General features: G+C 38.0%; 1 long non-coding RNA gene across 2 annotated transcripts in view; it reads right to left on the reverse strand.

The window, feature by feature from the left end:
• Nucleotides 1-19,930, reverse strand: part of LOC108274757 (uncharacterized) — a 47,865-nt gene that overhangs the window by 10,941 nt on the left and 16,994 nt on the right. Inside the window, exon 3 of one of the 2 annotated variants that reach the window (XR_001814543.3) lies at nt 3,949-3,999. The exons of the other annotated variant lie outside the window; for it this stretch is intronic. This is a non-coding gene — a long non-coding RNA (uncharacterized LOC108274757). The remainder of the gene's footprint in view (nt 1-3,948; nt 4,000-19,930) is intronic. 2 annotated transcript variants of the gene reach the window in all.

Raw genomic sequence — 19,930 nt, forward strand, 5'->3', positions numbered from 1 at the left:
CTTGGGGTTTAGAGCGAGGCTCAGGCAGGGTCCGGTACAGACCCACCATCAGCGCACACATGGTAGCTCAGGATAAAGGGCAAACCAGGAAGAAAACTTTGGATAATATTGATAGTATCAATTTCTGAATCAGCATGGAGGCATTATTAGGTTTCCAAGGTGCAAGATGCAAAACGCAGAAGCCTTAAATACACAGACTCATTATTACTGATTCGTCCTTACTGAGATCTGTCATTATAAAGAGCTTGAGAAGTGAACAAAACCGGAAGTGAATTTCCTACTTTGTCTGATAGAATAATCCAAGAAATATTTTCTACCACTAACCATACATTTCATGATATATCTTCAAAAACATTTTAATATACGTACAGCTAAAATACCGTTCGATTGAATCACTTAATTGAATAGGTTGCAAACTATAACAGCGAGGCACTCTGGAACTCTGACGAAGAAGCATGAGTCCCTGAATTCAACACATGCACCACAAAAGGCAATTTCCATAATAGCTCGCTACATAATGGATTATGTAGGTCAGTTGAAAGGTGGTGTATTTTTCATAATCAGTTTTAGCTGGGTGGCTTATTCTTTTTTTTGTTCTGTCAAATACAAAAAAAAGGACAGGAATCAAAAATAATAAGCTTAACCTTGGCCTGTAGTAGCTCGTGAACTTCTCACACAGTTATTATAAAGAAAAATGTACACGCTATTCGTTTTCTTAGAAAAGATGCAAATGTGTGCAGTGAGTATGGGACGATCCTTCCAGTGTTATTCAACCAACGTCTTACAAGGCCAAGAATTTACATCGAAACTTCGGTTCCCTTCACAACATCTGTCTGTAAGTTTCTTGCATTATAGCAATTACGTGAATCTACAGTTTAAATTGCTGACAAGCGTAAATCAAGAATGTAATATGAAGTGTGATTCGTGAAGTGTCAGATCTTGTTCATATCATTTAAATCTACTACTACTACGGTTTACATAACATTAAAGACAATAGACCATATGGAGGCTTTATTCCCCCCACAGCAAGGTTTATTGCACCAAATAAAAGCACAAGTATATGATTTTTATGACACTAGAGATTACCAAAGCTTTTTCATGGCACCCTGGTGGCTGAGAGCATAAATATGACAATCAGAGCTAGGACTGTGCGGCTCCATAACGTACGTACGCACAAGGAACGCAGCAGTCGTTATGACCCGCGTGTCATTAAATATTTTGATGCAGGGTGTTCGGCTATACAGAGGATCTTCAGCATAGGTAAACCATCTGTGTATAGGCATCTGCACCAAATTAAATCAGAGCGTCTAATTAAACCTCACTGTTATTTACAGACTGCACATCATCAGTAGCTTTTGTATTTGCATTTTCCACAAAAAAAAAGAAAGAAAAAAAGATAGAACCTGATTTTATAATCAGGGCAAAGGTCAGTGGAAAAGGATTGTTCTTTTATACATGACAAATGATCTTTCATAACAGTATTTATAAGCTTAAAATCCATAATCAGAAGGCCAAGGTTGACGTGCTTCAAAGTAGCAGCACCAGCGAAAAGCTCAGATACAAATCTCAGAGACCTTCAGTTTCGTATGTCATGGGACGCTGCTATTGCACCTTTTAATGCACGCTTCTAATTATCAGTCCCTCCAGGATTTTTGCGATTTTGTGATCGCATAAATGAATGCAACATCAAGTAAATGCCGCAATATTCAGAGGAGCAATTTTTCTAAATTACTAAAGATTTAGATTTTCTACAGATTTAGGCTAAGGCGTGTCGTGTGACATCATCACAACACGCATTCGGCCAAAGCCCTCTTCGATTTACGTGCGTCAAACAGGAGTACAGCTAAAAAGGTTTCACTTACCAACAAATATCACTGCAAAACAATTTTGTGCAATTGTAATTTTGCCAATTCAAGTAGTTTTCTGCAAAAAAAAAAAAAAAAAAAAAGTCCTCTGCAAATTGCATCGCTAATTTTGAAAAAAATCCGTAGCAAAATCAAGCATTTTTGGCCACAACAATGACAAAAAAACCCACTGCGGAATGCTTTATGGACTGAATTATTGTACAAGGATGTTTTATTTTGACGTTACTACATCACCACTTAAACCCAATGGTTTTAAAGAACTCTTTGGCCCTAGGTAAAGTAAAACTACTCCTTAATTGTTTCTATGCACAATGAAACGACTTTATATATTATATAGATAATATTTTTTTCTTAATATGCATAGCATGTACGACACAAAACAAGCCTAAACACAGTTAAACAGACAATGTTTCACCTGTGCGAGCCTGAATTGTCCCACTGTTAGAGTAAAATATTGATAAGCGCTATCAGCTGGGAGTGGAGGGATTCTGGCCGAGCTTCAGCAGGAGTAATAATGCTAAACAGTGTATCTGGCTCGACTCCAGAAATGAGGCCGACCACACGCTGAGGGGACCACATGTTACATCTCACTGAGCCGTCACTTGAAAAACAAGAGGCTTGATACACCAGCTTCACCAGCCAGAAAACTCCTTACACACACACTCATACACACACTTTTCTTTACACGGATGGAAGTTTTCTTTTCGAATAAAAAAAAAAAAAAGAAGAACGGGGACCTGAAAACTCATCTTTCCTGTCAAAATAGTGAAACAAAGACAGTAATACAGAACGCACATATGCATCTACAGTTTGTAAAAGTCTCACTGGATTTATTCATGATCATGTGGCAGATATTACTGCAGCATCAAAAGAGTGTATTAGAGTATATCATGTTCAAGTATGCAAATGCAAATAACAACAGTTTACCATAGGAAGTGATTGGTGTGTGGAGAAGTGGGGGCGCTTCTAATTTGCATATTTATACAACCTGGGTTTCATAATGAGTTTAAAAGTGTTGATTCTTCTGTACCTGTGCCTTCTATAATGATATTTTTGTGAAACTGCTACTTAAATTGTATAGTCTATGAAACGCTAAAGTCTGACATTTGAGAGTCATTCTCTTAATCTTTTTGCATCTGTAGCAAACCATGCATCTTATTACAAAACCTTCAGTACATTCTACATGCTGCTTTTAAGAGTATGTTAAATCACAGAGATCGTTCATTACATAGCCTTAGCATGCAGCCTCACTTAAGGAAGACAATAGTTTTCGACAACAAAAACAGCCACAAAAAAAATTCAGCATGATATTCTGTTGTAAAAAATCTTTTTAAAAAGAAAGAAAAAAAAAAGCTTTGAATATCCGAACATAGCATAATTCGATGGTAACTGTAGCACTGATTGACTATTTCTAATTATTTCCATTTTTTCCTCCAACAGCACTTTTGCAAGCAAGTCTGTGGGGACTGCACCTGCCACTGCAGCAGTGTGATCGATTTCATTTCTGTTTTAATAGACACACTAATATTACTAGCTCGTTTCTTGACCTACTTTCTCAGAGCTAACGCTGAATTCACACTGCACGCATCACGAAAGAGTTGAGGCTGCGGCACGTCACAACCATCCATTCAGTCCACATCCGGTGAATCCCAAACGTACAACCAACAAAAGAATGCATTTTTATCATGACAACAAGTCTTTCAGTGAGATGTGGAGAATGGGGGAGACGATTGCTGAAGTTACAGGTTGCACAATCAAGAAATCTTTATAGATTATAATTTAAATAAAGTTAACAGCGTGAAAAAAAAGTGGGACTGATTTCTTTGGCATTTAAAGTCCGGTCCTTAAGTATTTGGACAGTGACCCATTTTGATTTTCGTAATTAAGCAATCAAGATGTGATTGAAGTGTAGACTTTCAGCTTTAATCTAACGGGGTTCACAAAAATATTGCAACAACCGTCTAGGAATGACAGAGGCAAAAATACGAAAAATTGTGTCGCTGTCCAAATACTTATGGACCTGACACGTACGTTTACTAAAGTGTGTGATTATGTAAACCTCAGTCGAGATTTATGCATGTACCTTGGCAGTCCATAAGCCCTGGAGTTATGAAATCCAACAAATTAGTCCCACCTATTGGAAAGAAAAACATGATTGGTTGATTTCACTTCATGGAAGAGATCATTGGTTAATCTCTTCATGGTTATGAAAATAAAAAGGACATTAATAATGAAATAAGATTTGCTACAATATTTGATGAAAATAATATTTAAAAAAAAAAAAAAAGCATGATGAGTCTGCTTAAAAATTAAATATCTGTAATATTTACTCCACACATATCGTTCTATCCTTCAGATAGCCTTCTCTGAATGTTTAGAAAGTCCTTAATGCTACATTTAATATGTATCTGATTAGTTTTCACTGCATTATTACAATGTGCCATTTTAGAGATTAGGTAAAATGAGTTAATATCAGATTTCTCTCCTTCTTGGATTCAATCTACAGCAGGACTTAATAAATATTATATCTTCACATAGTTCACGATGATAGTGTTTGGTAAGATTATCTTCAGTAATACTCTACTAATAAATCTAGACAGCACAAAACAACATCATCAAAAGTGAATTTCTTTGGGATTCAGAGTGAATGCTTACCTCCCTTAACTACATGAGACAGCCCTGCTCTGCAAAAAATGGATTTGCCCCAAGGCCAGTTTAATGCAGGTCGCTTCTCCCTCATAATTAACTTCAGTGTTCATAATCTGCACTTTGATGCAAAATATCAGCACTACTCAGCTCAGATGGGCCTCAAATTTCCACCCACGTGTCAAATCATTTACTGCTTTAAGCAAACATACTACAGTTTTGGGGGCGGGGGGTTGGGGGGTCAAAATAAGTTTCATGTTCACTCTCAGAATTCATTTTATTTATTATAATGTTTATCTTAATGTTTATTTTGTGTTAATAACTAAGAATAACTGAGTATCATTACTATATAAATGAAATGGAGCTCAGTTAAAGTAAAGAATTAATAAGATAGTTTTATTACATACACTGCTGTGAAAAAATGGACTCATACTAAATCTCATATTAAATTCTTTCAGAAATTAAAACAAAATCTAAGCAAAAACAAAGGCAAAGGCAACCTGAGTAAACACAAAATATATATTTTTTAATGATCATGTTATTTATTGAAGCAAAAAAGTTATCCAATACCAACTGGGCCTTTGAGAAAATGTTTTTGCCCCAACAGTTACTAATTCCCCAAATCTATGAAGTTGCATTCATAATGGGGTTCAGCTGGACCAGACGCAACCGGGCCTGAACTTTTTCAACAGCATGAAGTTGATTAAAACCCAGAAGCACATTAATGCTCGTCTGAATTTTGCCAAAACACACCTTGATTATCCTTGCTTGAAAGTGGAGACAGGGGTCCCGTTACATCTGGCATAAAGCAAACACAGAATTCCACAAAATCAAGCATGGTGGTGGAAGTGTGATGGTGTGGGGATGCTTTGCTGCTTCAGGACCTGGGCAACTTGCAGTAATTGAGGGAAACATGAATTCTCCGGTCTTCAGTCCGTAAATTGAAACTCAAGCGCAACTGGATTATGCGACAAGACAATGATCCAAAGCATAGGAGTAAATCCAGCTCTGATTGGCTAAAAAATAAAAAATAAATACAGTTTAGGAGTGGCCTTTGCAGCTATTGCTGCTAAACGTGGCACAACCAGATTTTAAGTTTAAGGGGGCAATTAGTTTTTCACATGGTTGATAGGTGTTGGATAACTTTTTCTTGCTTCAATAAATAAATAAAAACTGTATTGCGTGTTTACTCAGGTTGCCTTTGTTTTATGTTGTATTTCGATTTTTCACAGCCCTGTATGTCTGGGATATTGCATATTTTGATTACATCTCAGTCATCAAATGTCAGTACTAAAAAGAGAAACTAACAGATAAACCATAACATTTCTCTTTTTTGTTTTTATCTATTGGCCATGTACTTGTGTCCCTTCCATCATCTCTTCTGCTGAAGTGAGTGTAATTTGTCATATTTGTGCAGTCCATTCGGATCTTCATCGCAGTTACTTCATGTCCGACAGCAACTGATATGCTAAGTAAGAAACTGAGAAATTTATATACTTGACTCTCCATCTTAACCTCTCTCAAGGCATACGGGTGACATAGCATCATGGCTAAGCTGAAGTTGTTGATTCTGTAATTGAATGTGAATTGTGATATTAAAGGAGGTTTAGACATTGGCGAGCATCACAGCACAGTGGATAGCATCTTACAGAAAGCTCACAACCATTCTGAAGCCTTCATCTCCCAGACTCCCCCAGTATGCAATCTCCCCTTGTGCTTCTTATGAGCCCATGCAGCATGCCAAACTGAACTGGGTTTCTCTAAAGACTGACTTTGCTCTCTGTCACCTTATCAAACAGAGTGGAAGAAGGCAATTAATTGGTGATAAGCTTGAAGTGGCAACAATGTGGCAATAATGTTTCTGAAGTGACCCTGGTTTCTGCCCAAAGTCCTATCACCCACTTATGTTAACCCATTGACTGACCTCACAGCATTCTATAATAGTGAACCTTGTTACGCCCAGTATGGTACTATTTGCCCTATGGTACTATTTGGACTGGACAGGGGTATTCTATCATCAGATCAACTATTCATCTGTCAGGGATGGAGCTCCCCTGTCTGGCCTACTGGGTGATGGATGTCATCCATACCATTACATGCCAGTCTACATGTCATGTCATCTCTCCTCATTGTCAGTCTGCGCTGCTGCTACCTGGACATCACTGTGCTGGTTAACATTGCCTCTCCCAGTGGTGTGTGTGTAGCAGTCATCTCTGAACACCTTTCTAGTCAGTCCTAAGCTGGGTTGGGTCCTCATTTCATTGTGGCATAGATTATCCTGTTGATATTCACTGCCCTTGGTGGTTAGAAGGGGTGTGACACTTATGTATGTAAACGCGTTCTAAGAATAACCGCCAAGGTTCCCTGTCATACGGAATCAGCGCCAATCAAGGAGAGTCCAGGGAAAGATTGCTGAATGACAACAGAATTTATAGCAAATATGACATTTTACGAGTTAGAACCACAATTATCTTTTTTCAATAGACTCTCATTGTTGTGATGTTTTTATAGCACAGTGTCAGTAGTAAAAGAGTGGAAAAGGGTGAACTGTTGTAAAATGGGTGTAAAAGAAAAACCAACTGATGTTCACATTAATTTTTCCATACACATTCTTTTTTCCATTTATTAAAATAATACACAAATACGCTTGGGAACTAATGCAGTTGTATCTTATAATTATGTCAAATACACAGTATCCTTCTGACTAATAGGGAATTAAATAATCAAAACATTGTGTACAATTAGAATGAATAGAAATTAATATCATTTCAAGTATTAAGATACTAAGGATTAACTCAAATATATTGTTAGTATAATTTATTATCGAAATAAAGCAGACTGAATTCATATAAATTCTGCCTGTGGTAATTTCATCTATAATGGGGAAATAAAGTAACACATGACATGAAAAAGTGAAAATATTTTCTTCTTCACTGGTTCTTATTACTAATATAATACTGGTGTTTCGCATTGAGACACGGGTTTATTCTTTGCAGGCATTAGCATATATTCGTACATTAATCATATCTTGATTAGTATTATTTATCTTGTAACTGATGGGGTCATTAGAAGAACAGCATAAACCAATTCTCAAAGCTAAATAAAAATTTGAATCAATAAAGACGTAATTAGGTTACCCATAATCTTTCTCAACCCTCGCAATATGTCACTTTATTTATTTATGTACTTACTTCACTGTATTGTCCCAAGGAACCGCTACAATACCATGCAGAACACAAAAATGAAACTATACACAGTTGTAATTATATTCCATTAAGATTCTTTCAATTATGAGGGGAGAAATATTAACACTATCAGACACCTTGCAAAGCACAATGAAACTACTTAACACTGAGGAGATAAGCAGGAAAAGAGAAAGCTAATATAATCATGCTGTTTTTTCCTAGGGAGATAGAAGAGTGTAGAAGTGTCAGGGTAATGAATGAAAGCAGACGTTAAATCCGCCGTCTGCCAGCTCCTCTCCTCCAAACCAGTCAACGTGTTGACACATTTTTCCCCGGCACCATTTAGAGAGCGCTGGCATCATTAATTGATAGTATTGCCAGTAAATTGGCAACAATGAAAAGACAAATTATGCACAGGGAAAGTGGTATAGAGGGAGGATTTACAGTATTTGAATAATTTAGACCCCCGTGGTTAATTTGACAGGATTGTTATTCTCGGGTAAGGCCCTGCTGCTTGAGGAATGAACGTCATGCGATGGGCCCGACTGCTTCAGTAATCAGCCTCACTGCCAGTCAATAAAGGCGCGCATGCTGCAAATGAATCTGTAAACGTGGTTAAGGGGTGGTAAATATTTAGAAAGGAGGGAGGGATGTATAGAGGGGGAGAAAGAGAGACAGGGAGAGAGAGAGAGAGAGACAGAGACAGATAGTAGTTATAGAGTAGAATCAATTAAGTTAACCCTGTTCTTCTGAGCTTTTAACTTGAGTTTTAAATATCTGCGTGGCATGTATGTATATTCCTAGGCCTAGAGAAAGACCTATTAAATTAGGTCAAGCCTTCCACAATACAGTGCCTTCCACTAATATTGGCACCCTTGGTAAATATGAGCAAAGAAGGCTGTGAAAAAATTGTCTTTATTGTTTAAACTTTTGATCTTTTGTTTAAAAAGAATTTAACAAAAATATTCTGCTCTCATGGATATCAAACAATTAAACAATTTGTTAAACATAGGTGTGAAACAATTATTGGCACCCTTTTAGTCAGTAATTTGTGCTACCTCCCTTTGCCAAGATAACAGCTCTGAGTCTTCTCCTGTAATGCCTGATGAGGTTGGAGAATACATGGCAAGGGATCTGAGACCATTCATCCATACAGAATCTCTCTAGATCCTTCAAAATTCAAGGTCCACACTGGTGGACTCTCCTCTTCAGTTCACCCCACAGGTTTTCTGTGGGTTTCAAGTCAGGGGACTGAGATGGTCATGGCGGGACCTTGATTTTGTGGTCAGTAAACCATTTTGATGTAAGTTCTGGATCATTGTCCTGCTGGAAGATCCAGCCACGGCCGATTTTAAGCTTTCTGGCAGAGGCAGTCAGGTTTTCATTTACTATCTGTTGATATGTTGATATTATTATTATTACATATCCTAACAAAATGACCAGGTCCTCGGGCAGAAAAACAGCCCCAAAACATTAAAGAGCCACCACCATATTTAAACGTGGGCATGAGGTACTTTTCCATATGGCTACCTCTCTGTGTGCACCAAAACCACCTCTGGTGTTTATTGCCAAAAAGCTCTATTTTGCTTTCATCTGACTATAGAACCCGATCCCATTTGAAGTTCCAGTAGTGTCTGGCAAACTGAAGACGCTTGACATTGTTTTCAGATGAGAGTAGAGGATTTTTTCTGGAAACATTTCCAAACCACTTGTGCTGATGTAGGTGACTTCGGATTGTAGTTTTGGAGACTTTCTGACCCCAAGACGCAAACCATCCTCTTCACAGTGTGTTGAGACAATATAGACACACATCCTCTTCCAGGTTGATTCGTAACATTTTCAGTTGACTGGAACTTCTTAATTATTGCCCTGATGGTGGAAATGGGCATTTTCAATGCTTGTGCTATTTTCTTATAGCCACTTCCTATTTTGTGAAGCTCAACAACCTTTTGCCGCACATCACAGCTATATTCCTCGGTCTTACCCATTGTTATGAATGGCTGAAGAATATGAAGTCAATTTGGTCTCTGTGTTACCTCATATTTACCCTCATATATACCCCTGTGAAACAGGAAGTCATGGTTAAACAATTTCCTGTTCCTAGTCACCCAAGTATACTAAAATATAATTTTTTTAAATATCAATGGGAATATAATACAAATATATTTTTCTCATTTGAATTCATATGGGTGCTAATAATTGTCGCACACCTATATTTAACAAAGATATTTTTTTTGTAAACCTGTGTTGTGTTTTTTAAGTTTGTTTTTCTTCGTGTGTTTATCTATATATTATTATTATGTTAGCGGTTGCTGCAGCACCCTCACACCCCTACTTGCTGCATCCCTGTTAGTGGAATTTAACATTGGACAGTCACTCATTGTGTTCAGCAGCATTGCAAGGTATAATGTGTGAGCACGTTTGTGATGTGATTTTCTCTGTTGTGTCAAGAGATCGAGTCATGCAGTGTGAGCTGCAGTCAAGTAGCTGACAAGATTCCTATTTTAAGATTCTTATTCCTATTTTGAAAGCAAAATACAGAGGTGGTTTTGGCGCACACAGAGCGGTAGCCATATGGAGTCACCTGACTTGAATCCCACAGAAAAGCTGTGGGGTGAACTGAAGAGGAGAGTCCAACAGTGTGGACCTTGAAATCTGAAGGATCTGGAGAGATTCTGTATGGAGGAATGATCTCAGATCCCTTTCCATGTATTCTCCAACCTCATCAGGTATTATAGGAGAAGACTCAGAGCTGTTATCTTGTCAAAAGAAGGTAGCACAAAGTATTGACTAAAAGGCTGCCAATAATTGTTTCACACCTATATTTAACAAAGATTTTTTTTTAATAAACCTGTGTTGTGTTTGCAATTGTCTGATATCCATGAGAGTATTTTTGTGAATTTTTTTAACAAAAGATCAAAAGGTTAAACAATAAAGACCAATATTAGTGGGGGGCACTGTATATCTTTAACTTCCTGTCTCTGCAAAGGTAAAAAAAAAAAAAAAGAATAACAATTTTAATATTATCTTGCCTGCGATGGATTGGCACCCTGTCCAGGGTGCACAGTGCCTTGTGCCCGATGCTCCCTGGGATAGGCTCCAGGCTCCCCGTGACCCTGAAAAGGAGTAAGCGGTTGAAGATGGATGGATGGATGGATGGATATTATTTTGCACTTATGCTTTTAATCATTTTTTTAAAATATAGATTTCATTTTTGAAATACTCCCTTGTACTTTTTGTCATTTACACTGCAAATTTACTAGAGTTGGGGTACCCGATCCCAGACTCGGACTGGAGTCCAATTAACTTGAACTTGACACGTACTTGGACATTTTGGACTTGGACATTTTTCCGAGTAGTCGAGTCCGTGTCATGTGTAACATGAAAAGAAAGATAAAAAATAAATAACAACATAAAATTAAGATAACAAGAAATGAATGAACATCTCCCTGCCGGACCAGGAGGCTTTCTCTGTGCACACGCTTGAAACGCGCACACAGAAAGCCACCTCATCGTGCGAGTACCGAATTGAGTTCTTCTTAGCAGCTTATTACGCTTGGACGGTCAAATATATACACACACATCATGTCCAAATGCAGGTCTGGCTGAGTATTCATGCAAACACAGTCGGTTATGTCTTAAGTGAATGTTGAGGAAAAATCAGAGGTTCAATTCAATTTGGTTTTATTTGTGTAGCACTTTTAACAGTGGACATATAAATTCAGAATATAAAATTTTCATTTATGATTTTGTCCCTAGGTGTGTCAATAGAGTATAATGGATCTGTGCATTAGGTCTTAAAGTGACAGCAGTCTAATAAACCTGCTGCTGTCTGTGTCATTAATGTTAATCAAACAACAAAAGACAAAGAGAAAATCACTCACTCACTCATTTGACTGAATCACTTCAGTAAATTTAATAAGAATCACTGTACATGTCATACAGTGAAGTCGATTTTATTTTACATTTAATTGCTTTATTTCATTTCCGTAGTATTTCTTACGTGAATACTGATAGACCTGCCTGAGAAAACATATCGTTATGGTGAAATAAGATTGTAGTCATATCTCCCACCCCTAAACATCAGCATTTGGTGATTCCAGTCTTGAATTTCATGTAAAATGTGAAATGTACTTCTTAATGTAGTAAATATCATAAACCCTGCTGATAGGGATTTTTTGTTTTTTCATTTTAGGAATTAAAATGAAAAAAGCTACAAGATCAGAGCTGTGTTCAGAAATGAGTTTGTTGTCATTCATAGACAGATTAAAAGCAGTAATAAAGCATGAAGCTTGTTGTTATGACCTGCTGCTAAATGTAACTCTACTCTGTCCTCTCTCTCTCTCAGACCATATAACTGTGGGAGAGACGCATCAAATCACTGAAATATCAACTCGAACTGGAGGACACAATATAGTGTGATACAATAACAAAACAGGTTCATTTGTATTTTCATACACTTATAATATAGTAAAAGTTCTACATATACCTCTATATCCCCTTTTTTGAGGTGCTGATGACATGAAATAAAAATATTTAATGGCAATGGTAAGATGTAATAGTGGTATTTTTTGTTACATTAATATTGCCATTGTTTTGTGAAGGTTAAAATCCTAAATTAAATATAAGCTCAGTGTTTAACCTAACCCTAACCCTTTTTTCAATTTTATTACATTTTAGACTCGAACTTGGCCATTAAGGATTCGGACTTGAGTCCAACTCGGCCACTTTTGGACTCGGACTCGATTGGTTAAAGACTTGGTCTCGACTCGAACTCGACAAACGTGGACTCGGACCCAACAATTCACTGAACATTTGGGTTAATATGTAAAACCCAAAAAATGGCTTTCTACATTGTTTTTCAGCCTACTTGCATTGCAATTTAAGACCATTAAATGGTTTCATGGAAGTCATAAACGCAGTCCTTCTCTTAGATAAGGTTTTTTTATTCCCAAATGTCCTTTGTCTCTTTTAATGCAGAATTGCAAAAGTATTTATCTGCTTTGTGTTTTTTTGCATAATAAGTATGCCCTAAAAATACTGAAGGTGTACAGAGCCTTTATTTTCTTTTATTTATTTTCACCGACTTCCTTTTTTGTTATTTAATGTCCATTAATGTCAGTTCCTGTTATTTGTAAGCCACTGGTATGGCTTCGACCCCGATTTTGCTTACTTGTTGTTTGCAAAAAAAATCCAAAAAAATTTAAGTGTATTTTTTAACCAACTATTTGCCACGAAAAACTAGAGACAGTTGTTCAATATCGCAGAACTGATTTAATGACATCAACATTATAGGAATGTTTTGCGTAGTATAAAGTATATATCAAATATTTAAGTCTATATAGGTCTGTCATCAGACTAGCATTTATCTATTACAATCGGAGCATTCAGGTGCGAAAGCATAATTTGAACTGTTTTGTCCTTTATTTCAACAGACTATGCACTTGAACACACCACAGATATCATCAGCTTAAAAAATCCGAACTACTTCAATTTGTCAAAATACAAACAAAGTATTAACCATGCTTTAACTAAGCAATTAAGAGACAGGAGTGGCACAATTCTGCCAATTTGCCACTTTCCAAACCCATACAGACTAAGTGAGTGTAGGTTTTGAGGACGTAGAGATAGTAGATCATTTCACCGTGTCAGGGCACTTGACAGCCTGGGTCTCCCAATCTGTCCCCTTTAGCACTACCAAGGGACCTTCGAGGAGAAGGATGGGGCCAGGGCCCTGGAAATCGCACCTCTTGCTTTGTGCACACTTTCCATTTCAAGGGCTATTTATCTAATAATGTCCCTGCCTTCCTGGCTCTCTCTCAGCCTCTGCCTGCTGCAGTGACTCGGTCTCTGGCTGGCACCTTTAATTATTTCATGCCTAGGAGACAAGTTATAAGCAGAAGTGGCAGGTCAGGTTGTCCCTGACAGCTGGAGATTATTAAAGTTTAAAAAAAGGGGACTGGAGTGCTGTAACAGGTATCCACCCCACTCCCCCCCAGCAACACAAACACTTCACTGTAGTGTAGGAAAATGATGCCGGCCTTAATTTATTTACAGGGAGAATTCATAAAGGAGCATATGCAGCACTGTATCCCACACACATACACACACACACACACACACACACACACACCTATACACAGGAATAAAAATGGGAGGGAGAGCTCCTCAAAAGCGACAAGGGGTTTGGGAGTAATAGAAACATACCTAGGGAGTAGCCTACTGTGAGGAAGACAAACTTCACTTTCCACCACCACTGCCTTCAGTAAACGCAAACACACATGGCCATGCAGAAGGCTGCTTCATTAGAGCCGTGTTTTTGGTACCAGTCAACCCCCTGGTGGCTCTGGCAACAGCTCGGTTCGATGCTGTCAGAAATAGCAACAAAAGTGCTTGTAGCATTTCCTGTAGTTAAGCCGGATTGAAGAAGTGTACACACGGATCATAAATTTTGAATTCTTGTCCCATCGGTGCCTGTGGAACAATCTGCGCCTAATGACAAACACACTAAAGGTACAGCCTGTTTAAAAAAAAAAAAAAAAAAAAAAACGGGGGGGAAAAAACCCCACAGCTTTCAAATTCAGAATGAAACCAATACAACAGGCCAGCAAGTGTTGTCCAGTCCTGAATAAATATAAAAAATCCACTGACACATAAATTACAGTACTTTAGTGAGGGCGTTTTACATGGCCTGTCTTAAGCTGCATTTGGCAAACATTTACAGAGAGTTAGTGCGTTACGAATTAAACAATTAATCATATGAAGGAGGATCATAACTGTTTAAAAATAAATTTTCTAAGAGGAAACGTGATTTGATGGCATACTCTCCAATCACCTATTCATATCTGCATCTTTACTATTAACATCCGGATCATGTAAGTGATTCACAGGCATTAAATCCTTCTCGTATTTATCGTTATTATAATTGTAAACTTACTACAAAAGCGTACATATTTTATAGTGTTTGTAACACATGATTCCAGTCCATGCACACTGCGTTACAGTTCATGTTACAGTGGCTGTTCTATTTTGTGTGTTGATGTAAATCAAAAATCTAATTTACATCTCAAAAATTTGAAATAACCAATGCACTTTTGGCAAAATATATGTAAAATATAGTCCAATATGTTTTGTAATGAATAAAGAAAAAAATCCAGTGTATATCCAGTGCAGAGACAAAGTCTAGGTTTGTTCCACAGAATGCAATTGGATTAACTATAATTTAGCGTTATGGAGTGCTGTTCAATAGGTCTCGCACTGCCCTTAATGAGCTGTCATTACTACAATGCAAATCTTTTTTTTTTTTTCTTCCAGCAAGTCCCAGCTCACATCACTATATTTAATTCCCAGCAGTTAGGCTAATATCATTGCCTCCAGTCCAGCCCCATTGATTTAGGCATGCATTGAAGTTATTACAGTGAAAAAATAAAGCAGCGTCTCTGTCCATTTGTTTTTCTCTCGTGCTATAAAGAGCTAACCTAATTTAACTCAACTATGCATTTAATGTGGCAGTGAAGCCCTTTATGAGAGCTGTTTGGTTTACATACACAGATAGGAGGTATAAATACTCATGGGTTTCACTGTAAAAGGTAGCATATCAAAATGGCCAATGCCTGTTAGCAGTGACCAAAAAAACAACAACCTCATTTTAATTGTTTAAAAACCTTTTGCTCATATATCGGTTGCTCATTATCTATCAGTGAGAATTTTATTAGGTGTGAAAGTACTGCCACATTCTCACTTTCAAAATTAGGCCCAAATTTCTTCATCATCATCTAGATATTTTATTCGTAAACTTCCAGAATCCACTGGAAAGGTCAGGCTTATATCACATTTTGGCACATAACCATGCTATTAGCATCAAGTTTAAGGAGTTTACCTTAGTGACCCATTGTCCTCACTACAGATTCCACTGTGTACAAACAGCTGAACTCACCATCTCATTGCTGGAGCTTCATCCCTACATGCAGCACAGGTAAGTAAGTAAGTATGTACAGTATATAATGTTTATGCAGTTAATCTAAGAAAAATGAAACATCACTGAAAAAGTTACAGTAAGAATGTGCAGATCATTAACAGTAATGTGGGTTTATAATATGCTAAAGCACGAAGCTTTGATATTTGACACCGTTCATTTTCTGCATTTGTGTCTTTTTACAATTTCGTGCAATTGCAATTTCACCAATTCAAGGAGTTTTCCACAAGAAAAACAAAAAATTTCGCAAGTCGCATTGCAGTTTTTGAAGAGAAAAAAAGCCACAGCAAAATCAAGCATTTGTATCATGGCCTGTGTTGTTGTATGGTGAAAATAAAAACATATTTCTTTTCACTACATATGAGTGTATTGATAGGATGAAAATAATATTCGACTTTGAGTACCATTTATACTATTAAGCTGTTTTATACTGTTTCTGCACGATGCACGTATATACATCATGTGTATTGGTACAGACTGGTAATTGACAGCAGGAGGAGATGGGAACCTGGTTGAAAGTGTGTCCTTGGCACTGCCGAGAAGCACAGATGCAGCAGAGAGCTTAACTAACCCTCACTTTCCTTCAATCAGCCATCATCTCCCTCACTGTCTGTGGAAGCAGCTCACACAGTGAGCCGACAATCGGAGCACTAAGCCACACCGGACTGTCCAATTACATCTAATTGTTATCAGTAGGGGGGTGATGGAAATCGGGGGAAGAAGATGGGGGCATTTTGTTGCTGTCCTGCTTGACAGCATCGCTTATCTCACACAGCTTCTGTCATTTTCCACACAGCCCTGAATGGATCCCCTCCTAAAACACACACACACACACACACAATCATATTATTCCTCCATCCACCCCAATCCAACTCCTATAAACTCCCTTTTTCATTGTGCTGAGGTTTTAAGAGTAACTGAGCAACCTGATCTCACGTGAAAGCCACATAAATTCAAGCTGTGTATGATGTAGTTGGATTCTGTTTAATGTCATACCAATGATTATAAGAAAAGGGAAGAACAGTACCCCTACCCAAACCTAACCTTAAGCTTTCATGCCAGATAAACTGCTTGATTGCTGAGTATACAGTTTACGTTTCACGGTTTCTAGATACAGGCTGCTATGACTATACAGCTCTTTCTCAGCCATGCCATATAATCCATCCAATATCGTTCTGTTGTCCTGTCTAGTTCGTGTGCAATGTCCTGTGTGTGTTTACCGTCCTGTGTATTTATTGTATATTTGGCACTCATCTCACACTATCATATATTTGCACTTTATCTAGGCCTGTGTATTATACTGTTGTGTGTTGCACCATGTCCCTGGCAAAACAACATTTAGTTCCAGTGTATACAAGTTATACAGCAGACTGATAATAAAACCCACTTGAATTGAATTGTTAAACCTTTTTATACTAACTGATTTGTTATGAATTTGCAAAGTTAAAACCTTACAGTCATCCAACAGAATGTAAGAAATACTTTATACACTGAGAGCCTTCAGTGTTCAAAACCTGTCACAATAGGCATTGTAGACAGTGCGTGCTGGGAAAAGTTCCAAACAGATTCAAACCCCGGGTCTTTAAATACTTTTCAGCGTTGGTAACATGCATTACCACTGAATAATAAAGGAAATCAACACGGTAGGTCAGTCTCCAGCAAAAAAAAGAAAAAAAAGAAAAAAAAAAGAAAAACAGAGGTTCAGTTGTGTAAGGCTTTTTACTTCCTGTGATTGTGGAAAAGATGATTTTGTGTCTTAGAGCGCCAGAGTCACTGCTGCAATCCTATGCTCGAATTACATGACTGTACAGAGCTTCAATCGTTCTCCCTGTGTCCGCGTGGGTTTCCTCCCAACTCCAAAAAATCATGCCCTGCGTCCCAATTGGCATACTTATACTGTGTACTAAAAGTACGTACTCTTTTTGTGAAGCAAAAGTAGATACTTTTGAGAGTGTAGTAAAACAGTATGGAAGTACTGGGACATGCAAACGTAATGTAACAGAAAATAACGTTGTTACCCGAAACAGAAAATACTGTCACTGTAAACAAACCCGTCGTTGCATTTCGGCTTTTCTTCATTCATTATTCCTTATATAATTTATACTATATGATTTATCATTCCCTTCATTTAGTTTCCCACATTTCATTTACACCTCTCAAAAATGCATCCTTGAATTCGGCGAGGAAAACCGTCACACCGTCGAGTTGTGGGCAAAATTAGCTGAAAAAGTGTCCACAGATCCACACTTCGTGACGCTACCGGAAATAGTAGACCATCCAGGAACCTTTGGGATAGTCATTTCAACATACTACGATTTGGGACACACTAATTCTCATCTCGGACGTTATTCAGTACGGATAGTATGCCAATTCAGACGCAGGGATGCTTTTAGGATTGGCTATGTTACTAATTGCCCCTTAATTACTCTTCCTTCTATTTTGTAATAATATCAGGGAAATGGCACCAATTAAAGAATAGATGAAAGTCTTTCTTTCTTTCTTTCACAGTAGAAAATGGAGGGGTAAACACAGAAGATGTCAGAAACAAGTCCATAAGCCCAACATAACTGAGTTTTGGCCAAAGCACCCTGGAGAAGTGAATGACTGACATCAACTTATGGGTATTACACCTGTAGCACATCTGTACTATCTGCTGTAGAAAATGATAGGCACAGTTGGTGATCTCTCCCACACACACACATACACACACACACACACACATACAACATCTGCTAAGCACCTGACAGCTTTTTGCGAACAGGAAAAGTGAGTCAGACTAGGGGGAAAAATGCTACAGTCTGCTTTAAGACAAACCCAAAGCCTAAAATGCTTGAGCTTCTACAAGCCCTTACATTAATGTCGCCCGGCATTAGAAGTAGCACTGTCTTAATCCAATAGCAGTCGATTAAAAATGAAGCTGTGTTGTAAATTAACGATTCAATTAATTAGCCAAAACGATTAGCGTATCAAAGTGCAGCTGGATTCCCTGCTCGCTCAGAGGGCATTTCACGTTTAAGAAGCTCTGTCATTTCCGATGATGATGAGTGTGGGAGCTGTCAAATTAAATCAGCCTAATCTAGCCCATCCGTAGTATCTAAACACCGTGGAAGCACTTTCCTTTCAGTGTAGTGGGATATATTAACGCAATTGGGGAGTTTTCATAATGTCTCTTTGCTGCTCATTAGACCTTAATGTTATTAATTATGAATTTTATTCACACAACTCTTTTTGAGTGGTCTATAGACGCCATAAAAAAAAGCTTTTGCCACACTATCGGGGTTTTTTTTTTTTTTTGATGTGATCATGCATACATGCAAATCGAAAACATTTGGACCAGCGCTTTGCGTTTAAAGAGACCGCACGCCCAGAAAAAGGAGTGTAAAGTAGATGGACTTCTCCGTGAGGTCGTCACGTGAAGCTAACTGATTAGGCCTGGTAGGAAAGTGACATAGCATTGAGTATGTCTTCAATAGGTCAGGTCCTTCTCTCCTGTCCTATTTTCATCATAGCTTCCTGACGCCGGGATCAATTCACTTCTTATACATACATTTCCATACACTTAATGGATCGTTTCTTAATCAAACACAGTGACGAGGAACGGCTTTGACAGTCGATTCAATAAAACACAGGAGAGTCTCAAGCTGTTGCATGGCACGTAGATGGATTTTGATGTTTAGGCCGTGTGTGGTAGACTGAAATGAAATCAAATTGGCTCACGAGCATGATCATATATAATCTTTATCTTATAAGAAGCTTATGGAAAACACTGAATAATTTAACTGAGTTAATTCGGGGAAACAATCTAAATGTAGCATTCTACTACCAAAGTATGAGAACAAGAAGAGTAACACGCACATGTAGCAATGGGCCAGTACTACACACATACACACGCATACACACACATACACACATGCTATAACGGCAGAGACAAAAGCCCAGAATGAGAGAATATGAGTGAGGAAGCACGAGTGACTGGACAGCTCACCACCACTGTTATTTATCCTGAGCTAAATTCAATAACAGGAACCATATATATAAGAGAGAGGAAATAACACGGCAACCCCCAAGACTTATCAGGGAATGGGAACTCATTGTTGCGCTTATCTTTTCAGTGATGTGCTATTTCCAGCGGGTAATGACTTATAGCTCTCCCCAGTTCTTTCACTTTCTCGCTCTCGCTCTCATGTCGCTCGCTTGTGCTGCTAACAAGTGAGGTCTCGATGTCAGGGAGAACCAACCAACCGAATCAGGTAAAGTAC

This window comes from Ictalurus punctatus, chromosome 14, assembly GCF_001660625.3.
Source record: "Ictalurus punctatus breed USDA103 chromosome 14, Coco_2.0, whole genome shotgun sequence".
NCBI lineage: Eukaryota > Metazoa > Chordata > Actinopteri > Siluriformes > Ictaluridae > Ictalurus > Ictalurus punctatus.